The following is a 21,659-nucleotide window of genomic DNA, read 5'->3' on the forward strand; positions in this document are numbered from 1 at the left end:
CAAGCTTGCGCGCCATCACTGACTGGGGGCCCCACCTCCTGGGAGGGAGTTGACTAGGACAAAACCTCCAAACACCCTGCTTCCGCAAGAGACCTAGGAAAAGCAGCGCAGTACCGCCCAGAAACCTCAGCCCCTACACCTCCCACCCCCCAGCACACACCCACACTCGTAATGCAAGGAGAGGTCTTTTCATCTAAAACTCCTCCCTGGGGCAGATAAGAAACCTGAGGCTTGAAGGGAGTAAGTGACTTGACCAGGGTCAATGAGGAAATTGACACCCTGGTCTTTCTTGGTCCTGAACTAGAAGGAAGGATTTGGGACCTAAAGCCTTGCTGCTGCACAGCCAAGGACGCCTGCATCACCTTCAAAGGACCCCTACATGCTTGGCCCACTGCCAACAGAGAGGTAGTAAGCCTAGTGGTTAGTCGTGCAGCCTCTGACCTTAGGCAAGTTACTTCACCTCACTTGGTTCAGTTTCTTTGCCTGTAAAATCAGAATAATGGTACCTGCAGTGTACTGTTATTGTGAGGTTCTAATGAGTTCGTGTATGTAAAGGCCTTAGAACAGAGGCAAGTTCTTGATTATTTGTGAGTGGGGTTATGTGACCCCTCCCTTCCCAAGGACTCTAGAAAATCAGAGCCCCAGAGTCTTTACTTAGCATCAGAAACAACTTAGGGCCTAATAAACTGGGAAAGCACCCATAAATGTACAGACAGTACATACAAAGACCTTAGTTAGCCAATAGATTCAGCCCTTGACAATGCCTATGCTTGAAGACAACTCCAAATCTGGGAGCACTGGTTCTGGACTCTTAGAATGAGTGTCAGAGGGAGGATAGCTAAAGTTAAAATATTACCTTAGATCTCTGAAATCAGAGTCAAGCTGAAATAGTCTCCCTGGTGCAAAACCTGACTTATGACCGAAGCCCTCCTAGGGCTGCAAAAATTGTAAGGGGATTATTATTATTACTATTATTATTGTCATTAAATCCTAGTTTTCCCATTCTCAGCACTTACCCCATGGTAAAAGAGGGGTTTTCTTTTTAATGCAATTCATTTTATTGGAATTGGTTTAATGCATTTACATGGTTCCAAATTCAAATAAACATTGAGAAGTCTCCCTCCCACCATGTCTGCTCCCCACCGGTTTTCCCTCTATGGAAGGTCAGAAGACATATTCAACTGTTTTCCAGCTGAGGTCTCGGGAAGAATTCCTTGGATGCCTACTTAAATTTTTATGTCCAGGGCTTCCTTCTCCAATCCAGGCAGAATCAACACCCTACTCCCAGCCTCCCACCCCTTCAGCCTCAATCCTACACAAGTTGTAGTAACAATGATGAGCCACAATTCCTGAGCTACTGACAAAAGCAAACAACCATTTTGTGATTCTTTCTCCTCCTTTATGCTAGGAATAATAGCTAAGGTTTACTGAGTGCTTTCTATGTGCCAGTCACTGTGCTAAGTACTAGACATGCGTTCTCCTATTTAATCAGCCCCAAACCATCATCATTAACCTTATTTTATAGACGCAGACACAAGTGCAGGATCAGAGAGATTGTGTAACTTGCTCCAATTTGCACCCAGGCCAACCTGAGCCCAAACCCTCTCTCTTAACCACTAGGCCTCTTGCCTCTCTGCAACACAGGGAAAATTCTGGTAGCCTGAAGGGGAAGGAGTAGAATGGAGTCTTTGGACTTAGGCAGGCCTTAATGCAAGTCCTGGGTCTGGCCCCTACCAACAATGAGAACTTGGGGAGGTTTCTTAACCTCTCTGAGCCCTAGTTCACCCACCTGTGTACTGGGACCATACATTCTTCATTGGTCAAATGAAGTGAAAGTCAAATGTGTGTAAATAATGGTTTTTAAAAGGCATAGTAAACCAAATGCAATGTTTAGATCCTGTGTGGCTCTGATGTGAATAAACCAATTGTTTAAAAGACTTTGAGATAATCAGGGAAATAAAATGTGGACTTGATATAGACATTAAGAAATGGGACTTCCCTGGTGGCACAGTGGTTAAGAATCCGCCTGTCAATGCAGGGGACACAGGTTAGAACCCTGGTCTAGGAAGATCCCACATGCTGCGGAGCAACTAAGCCCGTGCGCCACAACTACTGAGCCTGCGCTCTACAGCCCACGAGGCACAATTACTGAAGCCCACACACCTAGAGCCTGTGCTCCACAACAAGAGAAGTCTTGTTGCGTAATGAGAGGCCTGCGCACCGCAACAAAAGAGTAGCCCCCGCTTGCCGCAACTAGAGAAAGCCCGTGTGCAGCAACGAAGACCCAATCCAGCCAAAAATAAAATTAATTAGTTATTTTTTTAATTAAAAAATAAAAGAAATTATTAATTTTGTTACATGTGATAATGGTATTGCGGTTAAATTTCTTCTTGAGTTCTTATCTATTAGAATGCATAATGGGGAGTCTGGGGTGAAAGTATGTTTAGGATTTATTTTCAAATAATCCAGCCCCCTCCCAAAAAAACAAAAGATAAATAAAACAAGATTAGCAAAGTATGGATAATTGGTGGAGCTATCTGTTATACTGTTCACTCTACTTCTGCTGAATGTTTAAAATGATTCAAATAAGTCTGAAAAAAATATAAAAGTAAAGTAATTCTATTTTAAAGCACTGAAATTTAAAATGATAAGGCTTATTCAATTACTATGAAATGTTATCAGTAACTATGAAATTTTTTAAGTAGTTTGTTTTTATTGTAATTAGTCTTCATTTTTTATTTCTTAGTTTACACTTTTTCAGTACTGTTAATTAATGAAAACAAACAATTTATTTTATACATTTAAGTGATAACAAACATATGTGCATAGATAAATGTATGTTTGTATACACATTTTTAGACAGATGCACATGGATATATGTATTTGTACGCACATAAAACTTGCCTGTGATCTAATTTGTGATAAATATTTACTATGAAATTTTTTAAATTGTTGAAATACAGTACTGGCTTATAGTAGAGATGCAAAAATGGCAATTTTGTTACTGTGAGACATTCAGAGCAACACTTATGTCTGGCAGGTAAATCAGGGAGGGGGCAGAAATGAACACTGCAGAGAGCAAGGTGGACATATCATTGTTAAGGACACCACTCAGAGGACAATGTACAGGAAGGAAAATGGCAGGACTGGGTGATGGAGGAAGAGGCAAATTAAAATTGGGAGCCAATTTTCCCTGAGAATGTGTCTCCACAGAGCTACTTCAAAATTGCATGGATTAAGAATCTGATGCACTGGGCAAAATTCTCAACTCTGTGCTTACCAGTTCTGTCACCCAGTCCAGAACTGTTCTGAGTTTCTTCATTTGTAGTTTGGCTATAAGACCTCTCAGGCCCCTTCCAGCCATGCGGACTAGAAGTCTAAGCAATGCTGTTGCTTTCACAAGAGAAGGATCATTTCTGAGACCACACTGGTTATTTGCCTAACTCAAGAACAGATCAAAACTGAATGGAGGGCTTCCCTGGTGGCGCAGTGGTTGAGAGTCCGCCTGCCAATGCAGGGGACACAGCTTCGTGCCCCAGTCCGGGAAGATACCACATGCCACGGAGCTGCTGGGCCCGTGAGCCATGGCCGCTGAGCCTGCGCGTCCGGAGCCTGTGCTCCGCAACGGGAGAAGCCATAGCAGGGAGAGGCCCGCGTCCGGCAAAAAAAAAAAAAAAAAAAAAAAACTGAATGGAAATGGAACTGTAGCCAATTCACAACCAAATGAAATGTTTCAGGCCCAATGAACATTCTGTGTACTGTTCTAGGAATAATTTTTCTGTACTCTGGATTTAAACAGCTGGAATTATTTTTTTCATATGACCCCCTTTTGAAATGCAAGTTTGTCCTCCTTGAGAGAAAATTTGCATTTCAGAGAAAAGATGAGACAGTATATTTGGTAACTCTTCAAAGAAGTGAACCCTTCCGTATAGTACTTTACATTAAAGGTGACTCTTCAGGAGCGCTTCTTAAAAACAGGGAAAACTGGAGGCATGGAGAAATGGGGGAGAAAAGGCATGGAAAGAAAATCCCAACTTTGCTTCCTGCTCTATCCAAGGCTCTGAGGCAACATGACCAAATCAAGGGACTGTGAGGGTAGAAAAAGTCAGTGGGTGCTTTAGAAATGAGTGATGGATGTCACTAATGCAGTTGTTGAAGAAAGCTCAGTGGTCAAGCACCAATAAGTCTGTGGCAAGTGCAAGCAGTGAAACACTATAGTTGTAGAGTATTTCTCAAACTCATGTTTCTTTGCCATCCCTGAATTTGTAACAACCAAAGCAATGAAAGCAAAAAGTCCTGGCACAGAAGAGCTTATGGGACTCCCATTTTGAAACCAATAAGATAGCATAATTTGTTGACTGTCACCTCAACCCCCAAGTCTGTTAAGGACGGTGTTGAGAGAGCAGGCCTTACTCAAGACAGGAGGCCTAACTGGTGTTTGTTTAGTAATACTAAGAGATCACTATCTCAGGCAAGTTTCTAGCCAGAGAGAGAAAGGCTATGAGAAAGCTCTCGGTTTAAGTCTTATTTGGAAGAGAGGGAAAACAAACAAGCAAACTAGGATAGTAGATTCTGTATCCAGTACAAAAATCAAAAAGCAACTCAGTGGTTGAAATCACTGCTAAAACTTCCTGCACCCGCCCAGAAGGCATGCTTGGGAGTCACACATTTCAACTACGGTACCAGCGCATGGTGGGTAGTGCTCAAGGGCTGTGGTGGCCCCCGCTGGTTCCCAAATGAGTGGCTTTGTTCCATGTAAGGGTGAGGAAGACAGAATAAGTGAATTTCCTACTGCAGATGCAAATCTATTAAAAAGTTTTAAATTGCAGAGTGTTTAAATCTAAGTATAGATAACAGCTACTTTTCCAGAACCCCTAATGGAGTCACTTTTTTTTTTTTAAATGGGAAGGAGAACCATTAAGACCTTGTATTAGAAAAGATCCTGGCAGGAAATGGGTGGCACACTCAACAGGTAACTGAGGAGCATTTATGGTAAGTACTGTTTACAATAGTGTGCAGTCAGGGCAGGCTTCGTGAATGTGCAGCTTGTGTGGTCACACAGGACCCTGCACTTAGAAGGTCCTGCACTGCTTAATGCCTTGCGGTCGCCATCTTGAAATCCATTGTGGTTTTTGAATAAAAAGTTCTGCATTTTCATTTTGCACTGGACCCCACAAACTATGTAGTTAGTCCTTTGTGCAGGGCTAAGGGAAACCAGCAAGGGATGGTATAGGACCAAAGAACTAAAAACAGTGTGGAACCTTTACCACCCATAAGTCAGAAAGGGCAAGAAAGAGAAATATCTGGAATGGAGGAAACGCTGTCTCTGAAGTTATGGCTGTGACTGTAGCTGTAGGAGAGGGTCACACAACACAAGTGACGGCCTTCTGTAAGAACACAACACAGAACACAGCCATAGTCAACCCACAGCCTGCAGAGAGCACAGGCAGGTGAATAGCTACCCCAGCTTCTCCCTGCCCCTGCCCTCTGACCTCCTATATGTGCCTCCCATTGGCTGAACCCTACAGGAAGCCAGGGGCTCTGGGAGCCTGTTGATGAAATCAGTGGAGGGCAGCCTGCCAGGGCATAGGGTACAGTGGAAAAAGGTAAAAGTGAATCTGGAAAGGGCAGAGAATAGCCAGCTCAGGACTTTTACCTGAAATTTTCAGGATCATGGTTAAGAGTAAATAACATGAAAATGGAAAATTCAAACAATGAATTTCAGTAAAGGACTCTGTATTGATTATTAAAGGGTAATCATTTGGTATGCATCATGTACAAGGTTTTACATACTTTCAAAGGAAAAACAAGATGATCCAAGAATTTTCAAGAAAATTAGATGTTTGAAAGAGCCATCATTAAGTGAAGAGAGAAGCCTGGGATTTCAAAATTTTTAGAAACATTCCAGGCCCCAAAGTCAAATTTTGTAGGCAACACCCCACTCCCCTTCACCCTTAGGCCAACATCACAACAAAAAAGTACCTTTGACAGGCACAGCATCCCAAGAATTGCAAGGACCACTAGGGCAACAGCAGCTAAATAGAATGTATTCCAACCAAGGATTTGGGTATAATTAAATATTTGTAGATACCTTTCACACATGAGGAGCATTGAAAAGCTTGTACAAAGGGAGTTCATTATGCTGCTTTGTAACTTTCTTCTCTGACTACTCAATTCCTCTGAATATTTTAATACTATTCAGATCACCTTCCAAAAAGTACGTATCACTTATTAATTCACATGCCACTCAGAGTTCTTAACTGTGTAGATACGGGCTAAACTATATTTATCCTTCATAATTTCCTTGAAAAATAAAGATTTTTGCTGCAAATGTGAATAAGATTGCAGGGACACATTTCATCTTTTTTAAAAAGTTGAGGTAAAAGTCACAGAACACAAAATTAATCATTTTAAAGTGCATAATTCAGTATGCACTGAATTGTGTAATTCACAATTCACAATGTTGTATAATCATCACGTCTATCTAGTTCCAAAACATTTTTATCACCCCAAAGGGAAGCACCATACCCATTAAGCAGTCATTCCCCATTCTTCCCTCCCCCTAGCACCTCACAACCACTTATCTGCCTTCTGTTTTTAGGTTTACCTATTCTGAATATTTCATATAAATAGAATCATAAAATACATGACCTTTTCTGTCTGGCTGCTTTCACTTAGCATAATGTTTTCAAGGTTCATTCATGCTGTAGCATGTGTCAGTACTTCATTCTTTTTTATGGCTGGATAATATCCCCTTGTGTGGATATACAACAGTTTTTAAATCAATTCATCAGTTGATGGGCATATGGGTTGCTTCCAGCTTTTGACAATTATAAATAATGCTGCTATGAACATGAGTGTACAGGTACTTATTTGAACACCTATTTTCAGTTCTTTTGGTATACACATAGGAGTGGAATTGCTGGGTCATATGGTAATTCTATGTTTAACTTTTTGAGGAGCTGCCAAACTGTTTACACAGCCTTTTTAAGGGAACTCTGAAATCCTTTTAGAAGCACCCATTTTACAACCACTAGATATCATACCTAGAGTAACTAAGCCCATTCTTGCCTATAAAATAAAACACATTCCAAAAATTTTTCTGTGTGGGCGATACTCTAGTTAGCAATTGACTTGAGTTCTTATAATTTATTTAGGTTATTGGTTTATAAAGTAATACATGCTCATTGGAGAAATTTTTAAAACAACACTAAGAGTCAAAAAGAAAATACAGATCACTTGTAACCCACTGTGAACTCTTACACACACACACTTTTTTTTTTTTACAAAAATAGCTTATCAGAGCACTTATCAATAAATCCAGCCTGAAATAGAAAATGAAATTAAGTCAAAGAAGAAAAACAACACAGTAAACCTGTGAATGGTAACAATTTCACATCAGAAAGCACACTTACCTAGTTTTTTCAGTTCAGCCTGTTGCTGTAATAACCTGAAGCATGATTGTATGGTTGTGTAGGATAATTACCTAGTAAATCAACTCTGACTTTGAGTTACTGAGCCTGCATATAGAAGGTGTGGTTTTGGTTTGTTTATTCTTGTTGTTTTTTTTAATCTATTTATTTGACTTAATAGTATTTGTTTTCTCCCTTGGAATTGAGTTGAGGAACACAGAATTTTGACAAACTGTCTCTTTCAGATGGATTCAGAGGTCCTACCTAGATATAGGCTCTCTTTTCTTTTCTTTACATAAATTTATTTCTTTTATTCATTCATTCTTGGCTGTGTTGGGTCCTTATTGCTGCACGCAGTAGGCTTTCTTTTCTTAAATCAACATATACTAAGTAAAATTGACATTTGTGTGTGTACAGTCCTATGTGTAAACATCATCACAATCAAGATGCAGATGGTTCTATCACCTTCACCCTAAAAAATCCCTTTAGAGTTCCGCTCTCCCCCCATTGTAACCCCTGGAAATCACTGGTCTGTTCTCCATTACTCCTTCACTTGGCCTTCTTCCTAAATGTCATAGAAATGGAATCATAAAATATACAGTCTTTTGAGACTGGCTTCTTTGCCTCCACATAATGTCTTTGAGACTCATTCATGTTGCTACATGTAATGATAGTATTTCATTCCTTTTTATTGCTCAATAATGTTCATACTCTACTAGCAGTAATATTTATTGCTAAATAGTATCTTTTTTTTTTTTTTTTTTTTTTTTTGCAGTATGCGGGACTCTCACTGCTGTGGCCTCTCCCAATGCGGAGCACAGGCTCCGGACGCGCAGGCTCAGCGGCCATGGCTCACGGGCCCAGCTGCTCCGCGGCATGTGGGATCTTCCCGGACCAGGGCACAAACCCGTGTCCCTTGCATCGGCAGGCAGACTCTCAACCACTGCGCCACCACTGAAGCCCCTCTAAATAGTATCTTAATGCTAAAGAGTATGAATGTACTCAGTTTATCTGTTCACCCATTGAAGGATCTTGGGGTGGTCTCCACTGTTAGGTGATGATTAGAATAAAGCAGATATAAACATTCATGTGCAGGTTTTAGAGCGAACATAAAATTCATTTCTCTAAGGTAAATACTTAGGAGGGGGATCATACCATATCATATGGTAAGTATGTGTTTAACTTTATAAGAAACAGGCAAATTGTTTACCTGAGTACCATTTTATATTCTAAGCAACAAATGAGAGTTCCAGTTGCTTCACAACCTTGCCATCAGTAGATGCTGTCAGGCTTTTGTTGCTATTGATTTTATTTTCATCCTAATAGCTATGTAGTAGTATCTCATCGTGATTTTAATTTGCATTTTCCTAATAGCTGATTGTATTGACCATCTTTTCACGTGCTATTTTCTCTTTGGTGAAAGTACATAGATGTTTAAGTCTTTTGCCCCTCACCTTTTTTTTTTTACATCTAGCAAACTACATATTTCACCTATTTATTTTACTTATTGTTTGTCTCTCCTATTAAAATGTAAATTCCATGAGGGCGGGGGTTTTAGTCTGTGTTGTTTTTGCTCTAAGGGCTATAACTGAAAATGCATGTAATTTACCTATCAACTATAACAGTGCTTCATACATTGTAGGAAAACTACAATACTATTTGTTGAATAAATGAGCATTTATTGCATACTTACTATGTGTCAGGGACCATTCTAAAAGCATCCTAATATTTTCAGATTTTGTTAGTGTTGTTGCTATTTTATTATTTCATCAATAATTTTTATTTATTCTTTACAAGTCTTTAATTGTTCAACAAACACACTGAGTCGTTGCTACCTTCCAGTTACTATGCTAGGGCTTAAGAATAAAGTGAAACCTTAGGAGGTTTAACCTTAGGAGACAGGTTAATATTGTAAAATAAGAAAGGTGCTGTGATAAAGATATGCACAGGAACCTGGCAAAGCACAGTGGGGGAATACGGAATTCATATTCTTAAGGGTCAAGGAAAGCTTTCTAAAAGAGCTGATCACTTAAATCAAACTGAAGTGAATAAAATGCTTAGTTTATACTTTTCCTATAATATTAAACAGAATTAATTTTAAACCTCGATTACTTTGTTCCCATCTACAGTAATGTAAATTATCCAGAAAGCACTATATTTTAAAATGGCATTGAAAACAAACAAACAAAAGGCATTGGTCTTTGTTTCGTATCAGGATAGGTACCTTTGTTTTAAGGATTATAACAATTAAACTATAACAAGATGTTCTCCTCATTTTTTATTGGGTTGTTTGTTTTCCTACTATTGAGTTTTAAGAGTTTTTCTAGATAAAAGTCCTTTGTTGATATGTGACTTGAAAATATTTTTCCCCAGTCTATAGCTTTTCTTTCTCTTAGTGTCTTTCACAAAGCAAAAGGTTTTCATTTTAATAAAGTCCGATTTGTCAATTTTTTTTCTTTTATGAGTTGTGCTTTTAATATCAAGTCTAAGAAAACTCCCTGATCCCAAGTCATAAACATTTCTACTTTTTCTTCTTCTAAAAGTTGTATAGTTTTACATTTTACATCTATGATCTATTTTTGAGTTAATTTTTGTATAAAATGTGAGACTGAGGTCAAGCTTTTTTTGTCTTTAGCTTTTCGTGGCATACTTTTGCATATGGATGTTCAGTTATTCCAACATCACATATTGAAAAGGCTATCCTTTTTCCATTTAATTGCTTTTTTACTTTTGTCAACAACTGACATTTTGTGACTCCATTGCTTGATATATTCTGATCCATTGGTCTATGTCTCTATCCCTCCACCAGTACCACAGTGTCTTAATTATTGTTCCTTTACAGTAAGTTTTAAAATCAGGTAGACTGATTTCTCCCACTTTATCCTTCTTTTTCAAAATTGTTACGGCTACTCTGGTTCCTTCAACTTTCCAAATAAATTTTAGAATCAGCTTGTCTATATCTGCAGAAATCTTATTGGACTTTTGATTGGAACTGTATTAAATCTATAGATTTCTTCAGAGAAAATTGACACGTTCAACTAAATTGGATCTTCCAACCCATGAATCTAGTATGTCTCTCCATTTATTTATGTCTGATTTCTCTCCTCGGTGTTTATAGTTGTCAGCATACAGATCCTGCACAAGTTTTGTTCAATTTACACCTAAGTATTTCTCTTTTAAAATTTTAAAATGAAATATATATTTTAATTTTGATTTCCAAATTGTTTAAGCATGTAGAAATATAATCTTCTTTGTGAGTTAGCCTTATCTCTCGCAGTTGTGCTAAACTCATTTATTAACTTAAGACTTTTTCGGTAAATTCCTTGGGATTTTCTATGTAGAAAATCATGTCACCTGCAGATAGGTACAGTATTCTTTCTTTCTAATCTGTATGCCTTTACTTTCTTTCTCTGCCTTACTGCACTGACTAGGACTTCCTGTACTATACTGAATAGGAGTGTTGATAGAGGACATCTTTGCTTTGTTCCTGACCTTAGGAGAAAGCATTCAGTGTTTCACCATTAAACATTACATTAACTGTAGGTATTTTGTAGATGGGCTTTATCAAATTAAGGACATTTCCTTCTATTTCTATATTGCTGAGAGTTTTTATCATGAATCGATGCTGGATGTTTTCAAATGCTTTTTCTGCATTGTTTGATATGCTCATGTCATTTTTCCTTTTCAGTTTTTTAATATGGTGAACTACATTGATTGATTTTTGAATTTGGAGCCAGTCATGCATTTCTAGGATAAACCCCACTTGGTCACGGAGTAGTATTCTATTTATATATTGCTGGATTTGATTTCCTAGTATTTTTTTTTTGAAGATTTTTGTGTATTGTTCATGAGGGACAGTGGTCTATAGTTTTCTCTCCTTGTACTGTCTTTGCCTAGTTTTTTGGTATCAAGGCAATTCTAGCCTCATAAAATGAGTTGGGAAGTGTTCTCTTCCCTTCTATTCTCTGGAAGAGATCGTGTAAAATTGGTGCTATTTGTTCTTTAAAAGTTTGGTAGGGCTTCCCTGGTGGCGCAGTGGTTGAGAGTCCGCTGCCGATGCAGGGGAGACAGGTTCGTGCCCCGGTCTGGGAAGATCCCACATGCCGCGGAGCAGCTGGGTCCGTGAGCCATGGCCACTGAGCCTGCGCGTCCGTAGCCTGTGCTCCGCAACGGGAGAGGCCACAGCAGTGAGAGGCCTGCATACCAGAAAAAAAAAAAAAAAGTTTGGTAGGATTTACCAGTGAAACCGTTTGGGCCTGGAGGGTTGTTTGTTTTTTTTTTAAGGTTTTCACCTATGGAGTCCATTTCTTTAATATATATGTTGCCTATTTCTTCTTTGTGTGAGTTTTGGAAGTTTGTGGCTTTTAAGGAATTGGTCCATTTCATCTAAGTTATTGAATTTATGTGCATAGAGCTGTTCAGAGCACTGCCTTTTAATATCTGTGGGGTCTTTAATGACATTGGTAATTTGTGTCTCTTCTATTTTTTAAAATTTTTAGTATGGCTAAAGTTTATCGATCTCATTGACGTTTTCAGAGAATCAGCTTTTGATTTTATTGATTTTCTTTATTGTTTTTCAGTTTTCAAGGTCATTTTTTCTGCTCTTTATTATTTCCTTCTTTCTGCTTGCATTTGGTTTGTTTTGCTTTCCTTGGTTTCTTAAGATGGACACTTAGTTGTTGATTTGAGACCTTTCTTCTTCTCTAAGGTAAGCTATTTTATAATGCTATAAATTTTGCTTTAAGAACTGCTTTAATTCACCCCACAAATTTTTATGTGTCCTGCTTCATTTTTGTCCAGGCAAAAATATTTTCTAAGATACATGTATCCCAATGTTCATTGCAGCACTATGTACAATAGCCAAGATGTGGAAGCAACCTAGATGTCTGTCAATAGATGAATGGATAAAGAAGATGTGGTACATATATACAATGGAATATTACTCAGCCATAAAAAAGAATGAAATAATGCCATTTGTAGCAACATGGATGACCTAGAGAGTATCGTACTAAGTAAGCCAGACAACGACATATATCATATGATATCACTTATATGTGGAATCTAAAAAATAAAAATGATAGAAATGAACTTATTTACAAAACAGAAAGAGATTCACAGACATAGAAAAAAAACTTATGGAAAGTGGGGGGAGGGATAAATTAGGAGGTTGGGAGTAACATATACACATTACTATGGATAAAATATATAACCAACAAGGACTTACTCTATAGCACAGGGAACTATACTCAATATCTTGTAGTAACCTATAAGGGAAGAGAATCTGAAAAAGAATATAGCCCCTAGTCCCCTGAGTCTCTTTCCACTAGACCCCCTTTACTTTAGCTTCTCCTCCAGGAAACCCCAAACCTTGCTTTAATTTAGCTACTAGAGAGTTAATGTCTGACACCACAAGGAGTTTACTGGACTTAGCTCCAGTGCTGTGATTGAAACTATTCTGATTGGTCAAGGCCAGTGCCTACCGGTCATTAAATATTTGGAATATCACCTCTGCCGGTACCTTATGTTTGTACAGCATTTTATAGTTTACAAAAGATATTTACATATATTATCTTAGTTAAGCTTCATGCCGGCTCCGTGACATCAGTACGAATTGTTATTGCCATCATAAAATATTTTAATTATAAAATTAACACATTAAAAAATAATAATAAATAAATAAATAAAATTAACACATATTAGTGTGGAAAATGAATGATTATTGGGGACTCTCTGCTCAGAAAAATTATCACTTACCCAAGATCATATGGTTATAGGAGTTTGGGTCTAAACTCCTAACAGCTTCAAGAATTGTCATATCTTAAGTGCTTGGTTTAGGGAAGGAAGATTTCACTCTGCACTGGATAGATCTGGGAAGGCAATTCCAGGAGGGAGGCACTGAGCTTGTATTGAGGAACCAGTGGGATCTGGTTGACAGAGAGGCAGAGCAAGGATATTCTACTCAGGAACAGTGTGAAATGTGGCCCACATGTAGTAAAAGATCCTATTTCCATGATCATTTCAAGACACCTTCTCTGGAGGTGTTGGAACTGAAATTCTCCAATGTTGAGTCTCAAAGAGCACCTGAGGCAAAGCTCTCCTCTCCTACCTTGCTTGTTCAATTCTGGAGCCGATGGAGGAGACAGGGAATGGGCATTCTGAAGCTGCTGAAGCTGAACTGTATTTATTGGGTCATTTTTCTCCTTCACACTTGGGTCCCTCCAGATAGAGCAATTGATGAAAAAGAAAGTGAGGAAGTCTGAAGTATTATTCACAGCCCCTCAGCTGCTGTTACCAAGTCCACACAAAGGCTTATCCAAGGAGAGAATGGTGCTCTAGGCCACCATAGTCCTAAAGTTCTTTGGGTGTTTGTGTTCTGTCTGCAATAGCAGTGGGAACCATTTGCTCACATCACACTCCTTAGGTCATTTAACAGCAGCACTGGGCCATTCCTTAAGGTGCTGCCAGGTGGCAAGATGGCAGTGTCAATTTCCAAGATGTCGCTGATGGCATCCTCAAGGTTGAACTGAACAAGTGTCTCACTCGGGCGCTGGCCAAAGATGACTACTCTGGAGTTGAAGTCCGATTTACACCAACCAGGACGGAAATCATTATCTTGGCCTCCAGGACGCACAACGTTCTTGGTGAGAAGGGCTGGCGGATCCAGGAATTGACCGCTGTGCTTCAGAAGAGATTTGGCTTCCCTGAGGGCAGTGTAGAGCTTTAGGAGGAAAAGGAATATACGAGAGCTCTGTGCACATCACCCAGGCGGGATCTGCAGTACACACTTCTAGGAGGGCTTGCTGTGGTGTGCTGAAGGTCATCATGGAGAGTGGGGACAAGGGCTGCTAGGTCGTAATGCCTGGGCAACTCCAAGGACAGAGGGTTAAATCCATGAAGTTGTGGATGGCCTGATGACCCACAGTGAGGACCTTGTTAGCTTCTACACAGACACCACCGGGTGCCATGTGCTGCTCAGACAGGGTGTGCTGGGCATCAAAGTGAAGATCATGCTGCCTTGGGACCCGAGTGGAAAGATGGGCCCTTAAGAAGCCCCTGCCTGACCACTGAGCATGGTGGAACCCATAGATGAGACACTGCCCCCTGTCACCTTCCCCATCCCTGAGCAGAAGGGAGGGAAGCCATAGACGCCTGCCATGCCAGCAAGTACCCACTGCATAACACAGTCTCCTTGGCAGCTGGATTTGGAGTCTGATGTTGCTCTATAAAGACCTTTAACAAAATCTTTTTTTAAAAAAGTAGGGTTGCATTCAGGTTTCATGGAGCCTGAATCTTATACAATCTGGGGCCTCTTTTTTTTTTTTAATTTATTTATATTTTTGGCTGCACTGTGTCTTCATTGCTGTTCGCAGGCTTTCTCTAGTTGCAGCGAGCGGGGGCTACTCTTCGTTGTGTTGCGCGGGCTTCTCATTGCAGTGGCTTCTCTTGTTGCAGAGCACAGGTTCTAGGTGCACGGGCTTCAATAGTTGTGGCACACCACACGGGCTTAGTTGCTCTGCAGCATGTGGGATCTTCCCTGACCAGAATCAAACCCGTGTCCCCTGCATTGGCAGGTGGATTCTTAACCACTGCACCACCAGGGAAGTCTGGGGCCTCTTTTTTTAAAAAAGAAAACACAATTACAAACAGAAAATCAGCTATAGAACTTTGGGAAGAACTTGTAAGTGAGGGTCCAGAAGCTTTAAGTTCATTAGCAACCCCGTTGCTTAACATGAATAACAGATCCGAGAAAAAGAAGGGAAATGATTCAATTAAATAGCATAGGATTATTGTTCTCTGTATATTCACCTCTGCTTAACCGTAATTTTAAAAATCTGCTAAAAGAAAGGGAAACTATCCAACTAATGGCACAGGAGTATTTTTTTTGATGGTACCTGTGCTCCCAGGCTTTTTTTTTTCTCTCTCTCTCCAGTACTTTTAAAAAGTTTTATCGAGATACAATTGACACACAAAAACTGCTCATATTTGAAGTATACAGTCTAAGTTTTGAAATATGTAGACCCCTGCGAAAGAATCACCATAATCAAGATAATGAATATATTCATCAGTCTCAAAAGTTTCCTCATGCACCTTTGTAATTCTTCTGTCCAGCCCCTGCTTATACCTCCGCCCCCATTTTTTCATATATTTTAATCTGCTTTTCTAGTTGTTTAAGGCAAAAGGATAAATTTGGACCCTGTTGTTTCATCTTGTCCAGAAGTAGATGCCTCCAGGCTTTTTTAACACAGAGAAACATATAATCAATCCAAACATACAGAGGTGAAGAGATGCTCCTTTAGGGTAAGTATGGTTTTGAACAGAGGAACTAGAAGACCAGTAAGGTTTTGCACAGAGGATCTACAAGACCAGTAAGAACTCCCCCATCTTAATTAAGGGCAAAAGGGGAGGAGAACACACCTAAGAGGTGTCCAGTCCAGATGGGTCTTTCTTTGCAAACCCACAGATGCACTTTTGAGACGTAATCATCAGTGAAGAAATCACATAAAAGAAGATGACATTTTCTCCCATTCTTGACTTGTCATAAACCCACAATGAAATTAATTTTGGTTTCAATTTATGTGTCTTGGGTATGAGCCACTGTTATGCTGAATGTACTTGTGCCTGAGTGAAGTTTCTATATGAGTTCAATAAGTGTTCAATTCTTCAGTGTTCACTGAGCACCTATACGTATACTGGGGATTTGCAGAGACCCTTGCATCCTGCCTCGCCCTCTGCTTAGTCTCTGGCAGGTTTATCATCCAAGGCTGGGCCCAAATGCTCCTTCTAGGGCCACTCAGCCTAGTCATCTTTTCCTTCCAAAGTACTTGCCAACTGTACATTTAGTTCTCGGTGAACACTTTCCTGAATAGCTTGTCTTATTGCTAAATGTTTTTCCAGTGTAGGTATGAATGAGGTCATACAGCTCTTAAAGGCAAGTCCATATCCGTACTACTTCTTAGCACCTGTGCCCGCATCACAGAGCCTAACACGATTTGACATACATTTATTTTACTTTAATATCCTTATTATATAATTAACTCTTGTTCATAATGAAAATGTTCATTATGGAAATGTTAGGTGATGCAGACAAGCAAAAAGATTTAAAAATTAACCATAATTCCAATATCAGAGAATAACTGCTGTTGACATTTTGTATAGGGTGTACAACAAATAGGATGTATAGAGGACCTAAAGTTTTAATGGAAGAAATTGAAAGATACACAACCACGAGTTAGAAGGGGTAAGAGGAGGCAGTGACATTTCTTGAGACGCCAGGAAGATGATGCGCTCTTTGTGGCCCAGGGCGGGCAGCATGAGTGTGCTTTAGAGACCTGGCAGAGCGTGCTGTCCAGAAAATATACTTCTCCCACCAGTTCTTGGAATCCTTATAGCAGGAATCAAGTCCTCCTACAATAGTGTTAAAACAACTTCAGGAGACATGTGGTCCCCGAACCAGCAACATCAGCATCACCCGGGAACTTGTCAGAAATGCAAATTCTCAAGCCTGATCCTAGACTTAACTGAATCAGAAACTCTGGTGGTGGGGCCCAGCAGTCTGTGTTTTAACAAGCCTTCCAGGTGATCCTGATGCACAATAAAGTTTAAGAACCACCATCTGAGACTGGGAGCTATCTTGTTCATTGTTGAGTTCTCTGTCTCAGCACCTGGTGCCTAGAAGGTCATGAAGAATCTGCTAAATCAAGGATACAAATACCCCTTAAAGATGCATCACTTTTAAAAATTATTTTTATTATGGTATTATTTCTCATCGAAATATGTAAAAGATATAATGAGTACCTAGTATATCCAGCACTATCTATAGCAAATTAAATCTTAACAGTTGGCCACGTTTCCTTTAGATATTTTTTTGGAGAACAAAATCATTGCAGATACAACTGAGAGCTTTCTGTGTGTCCTCTTCCCAATCTCATACTTTCTCCTTCTTCAGAAATAACCAAGATCATGAATAATTAATCATTCTTATACATGCTTTATGCTTTTACTGCATATTCATGTATCTATAAACAGTATATGGCATTGTTTTGCAGGTTTTTAAACTATTTAAACGGTGTCACACTCTACATACCCTGCAATTAGCTTTTCTTCAGTGTTTTTGAGATTTATCATTGTGCAGACACAAAGCTGTAAGTCATCATTGTAATTGCTGTATAATATTCCCTTGTATGAATACACAGTGATATATGAATCTGATCTTCCATTAATGGCATTTAAATATTTCCAGCTGATTCAGTTTTTCACTACTAAAAGTAATGCTGCCACAAACACATATATCTTCAGGTACAAACAAATAGTTTTCCTCTAAGGTATAGACTTGAGTCGATTTCCTGTGATGTAGGATTAAGAGCATTTCCAATCTTAATAGATAAAATCAAATTGCTCCCCAAAGTGGCTGTACCAATTTCCCCACTCTTTTCCAACATTTGGTATTGTTGGAGTTTTAGACTTCTGCCAACCTGATGAGTATGAAATATCAATAGTATCTCATTTGTATTATAAATTTCTCACTACCTTAATTTCTGGTGAGGCTGAGCACCTTTTTGTATGCTCATAAACCATTTGGATTTAAGAAATGTACAATTAACACATATTCACACGGAAGTATAAATCACTAACATATCTCTACTTCTGAAAGTGATTTTTGATAGGGAGAAAGCCTGAGAGGGAAGAATAAGTGGGAAAACCTCTGTAGGGATGGGAGGAGATGGAGTGGGGAGAAGGTAGAGGTATCATTTGCCTTCCTCAAGGTCCTTTCAGGGCTGGTCCTGGCCAATTGTCACATCAGCTGTGTTCTCTTCCCCTAAGAGCTGGAATCCCTGGGAGAGGCTGAAGGAAAGTAGAAGTTGTAGTAAAATCTTCACTGAGGAAGGCCTTTTCTGGTCCTGAGTTTTTCAGGCTTCTTGGATTCAAGACTAGTTAAGCCAGTGGTTGTCAATGAGAGAAATACATCCCTACTAATAAGGTATGTTGTGGAAATTTGGGGGGATTTTTGATTATCACAATGATCAGGCGTTACTGGCATTAGGAGATTGGGACCAGGGGTGCTATACCTCCTTCCATGTATGAGACAGTACTACCCACCAAACAATTTCCATGAATGTTCCACACAACTTTCAAAAGCCCATTTATATGGGTGGAAAGCCTGTTCTAATGATCAAGACTAGCACCTAACTCTTTTCCACATAATCACAAAGTGTATTGTGGGTTTACACTGATTTTTCCAGGAATGTAAACTACTATTTAAACTGAGAGAAGATTCTAACTTTCTTTTGCTCAGCATTGACAACTTCATTACGTTTTCTATTATAGTTAGGCCTCTGCATTTTATATAGTTTTATGATAAACAGCTCTTCTTTTCTTTCCCCTTTATATGTGGACATTATAATTATTTAAAAATTTTGTGTGTAGAATGATCATATTACCTATGAATTTCATTTTGGTATAGAAAAAGGACATTACAAAATGTTTATTGGGAACCAGTGAACTAATAGTTCCTTGTTAAGGAAAGCTAGGCTAAGAGAGTAAAAAAAAAAACCCTAACTTACCCCAAGATGCCACAGTTGGTAACTGAGAGACCTACAAGACCCTTATAGGATGAATCTAAAGTGCTTCCAAAACCAGGGGAAAAAAACATTGGTCCAAATCTTTAAATGGGAAATTCTATCATAGAGGACCTTATAACTAAAAAGGAGGCATAGATGAGGCCTGTCCTGGGGTAGTCTCAAGGAAAATAATTTCAGAGGATAACTTATAAATAGGTCTTAAAAGAACAATCTCATGCCACCAGGGCCTCTGCAGAAGGTTGTATAACTGTGCCCTGGCTGAGGGGACAAATGGAGTTGAATTCCACCCTGCATTCTGCTCACCAAGATGTGTGCCCAAATGAAGGGTCTACCTTTTAAAATTTTGCACAAAGGAGGTTATTCACACACGGCCCCATGTGCAACCACCACCATCTCTGCTGGTTCACACTAAAAAATCAGCTAGTTTTCATCTTCAGATCCAAACCATCATTGCTGGCAATATATTCTTTATAACAATATTCCACTGATCTAGAACAAAAGCAATTTAAAAGCCTCAGGCTGTTTGTTATAATAGAATTTTCCTCATGTGAAAAAGTAAGCAGTGCTGTTGTATTATTAATGGAGTTTTATTGTTTTTTCCACCAAGTTGACAGTTCTAGGATCATGTTGGTACGATTTATTCTACTAAATGATTAGAATACTTCTGTCACATTTCTATCTTCCTTTTCTAAATTGGAAATATTTGTGTTCTTGCTTCAAAGTCCAACATTTAATGAGATTTGAACTTGTTTGCTTTGTGTTGAATGGGATTAACCCCCCCTCCCCCGCCAGAGCCCACTCTCAAGTCTTTGTGTTGGGGAAGCCCTGGTTATGTGGGCAAATGGATGGTTATTCTCAGCAATAAAAATGAGCAAATAACATGAAAGCACCCATACCTCAAAAAGCAGAAGAGTGACCTCTGTTTGACCTTGAGGTCTGTGCGCTGAAAAGTTCCTTAACAGACATAACAAGCTTCAAGCCAGAGAGAAAGAGAAGAAGATTGCTTACTTTCTGATTACTTTGTTTAAACCAACCTCCTTTCTAGTTTATAATCCTTTAGGCGAGCATATTAAGAAGGGGTGGTTTAAGGTCTGTTTAAAGTGGAGGAGAATCATGAAATAAACAATTAATATTTAGGAAAGGGACCCAGAACCCTGTATTTGTAGGATTTTTTCTTCCCCCATTTAATGAATAATAGCCTTGGGCTGTGGTCTCGGGCGTCCCATGTATTTATTTTGATTACTGTTGTCATATATTCACTGGTTACACTCTTTGCATTATTTTGGACAATCCAAAAATTAGGAGAACTCATTAGAGTAAATAATGCGACCATTTCTGCTGGCATGAGTTGTGTATAGAACACAGGAGTGTCAATTCCAGTAACAGGGAAGCAAATTCAGTAGTCACATTTTATCCTGGCCAAGTGGTCTTGGAACTTTTGCCTGGGGTAATTTTTTAAAAATCAGTCCTATTCCTTGCCTTTCAGCCAAAGACTCCATTACATTGCAGCTTAACATTTGGTCTCTGTTGCTCCTACCCGGAGGCTGTTCTGCATTTTCCAGCTTCTAGGCTTCTGCTCAGGTCAGTGCCTCCTGCTGGGATGACCTCCCCAGGCTTTTGTGCCTATTGAATCCTTCTTATCCTCAAAGGGGAGTTCAAATCCCAGTTCTTCCAAGAATCAAACTGCCTTCACACCTGTTCTTCCTCCTCCAAATTTCGGCAACTCATTGCTTAGCCCTTCCCAATATATGTTCCTCGTGCTGCAGCTAAGACCCGACACAGCCAAAAATAAATAAATAAATAATAAATACATCTTAAAAAAAAAAAATCATTGTATCACCAGCAGTGCCTGACACAGTACATGATAAATTCTGAACAGCTATCTGTTAAAACTTGAAAATATTTTCCTTCTGACTCATAACAGTTTTCATTGTCATTAATGTTACAATTTCTCTCTTTAAAATCATGCCCATTTGTCTTATGCTCCAGTTTCAAAATCTGGTATTGTTAAAGTTGGTACTGCATAAAAAGTTTTTTATGCTTACAGATGAAGTCACTTAAGAAATAGAAGAGATAGCAGGAAAAAAAGGGAGGAGGCCATTATTAGATAACAGAGAGAAGGAGGAAAGTTTACCCTATGGCGCAGAGGAGCCCATGTAAAAGATGTCTTTCATGGGTTTAATTTCATCTGACTAATTTTGCTCCATTTCAGGCGAAGGAGAAACAAGGCATTTATATACCTGTACAGTTCCCTGTAGCCCTGCCTTCTTTCATTTACTTGACCTTCTGATAACGACCTACTTGAACCAGCATGTGATCTATGATAGGGACCCCAGTCACTTAGCAGGAAGTAGTGCTATAGAAGTTTTGAACCATGCTATCCAATGTATCGGTCAGAACCTGGTCAAGAAATCAAAGCCATTCCAGCTATTACAAGAAAGAAAAGATACTGTTTTTGAGAGTGTGGGATGATGATGACTTTTTCCCATCTTTCTACTGTCTTATGTCTTCCAAAGTTTCCACAATGATCATGTACTACTTTCATAATCCGAGAAAGTAAAACAAATTATATTTTAAAGACGACGCTTATTCCAAAGACTTAAGACGATCTTCCCATATTCTTGGAAGAGAAACACATTAAGCCACTGTCAGTGATTCAAATAATCGT

General features: G+C 39.2%; 1 protein-coding gene and 1 pseudogene across 1 annotated transcript in view; one reads left to right on the forward strand and one right to left on the reverse strand.

The window, feature by feature from the left end:
- The window catches only part of TRERF1 (transcriptional regulating factor 1), a 280,637-nt gene that overhangs the window by 206,820 nt on the left and 52,158 nt on the right, over positions 1-21,659 (reverse strand). The gene's annotated exons all lie outside the window — the stretch shown is intronic.
- LOC101280556 (40S ribosomal protein S3-like) lies at positions 12,397-14,557 on the forward strand (annotated as a pseudogene).

Source organism: Orcinus orca, chromosome 10 (genome assembly GCF_937001465.1).
Source record: "Orcinus orca chromosome 10, mOrcOrc1.1, whole genome shotgun sequence".
Taxonomy (NCBI): Eukaryota; Metazoa; Chordata; class Mammalia; order Artiodactyla; family Delphinidae; genus Orcinus; species Orcinus orca.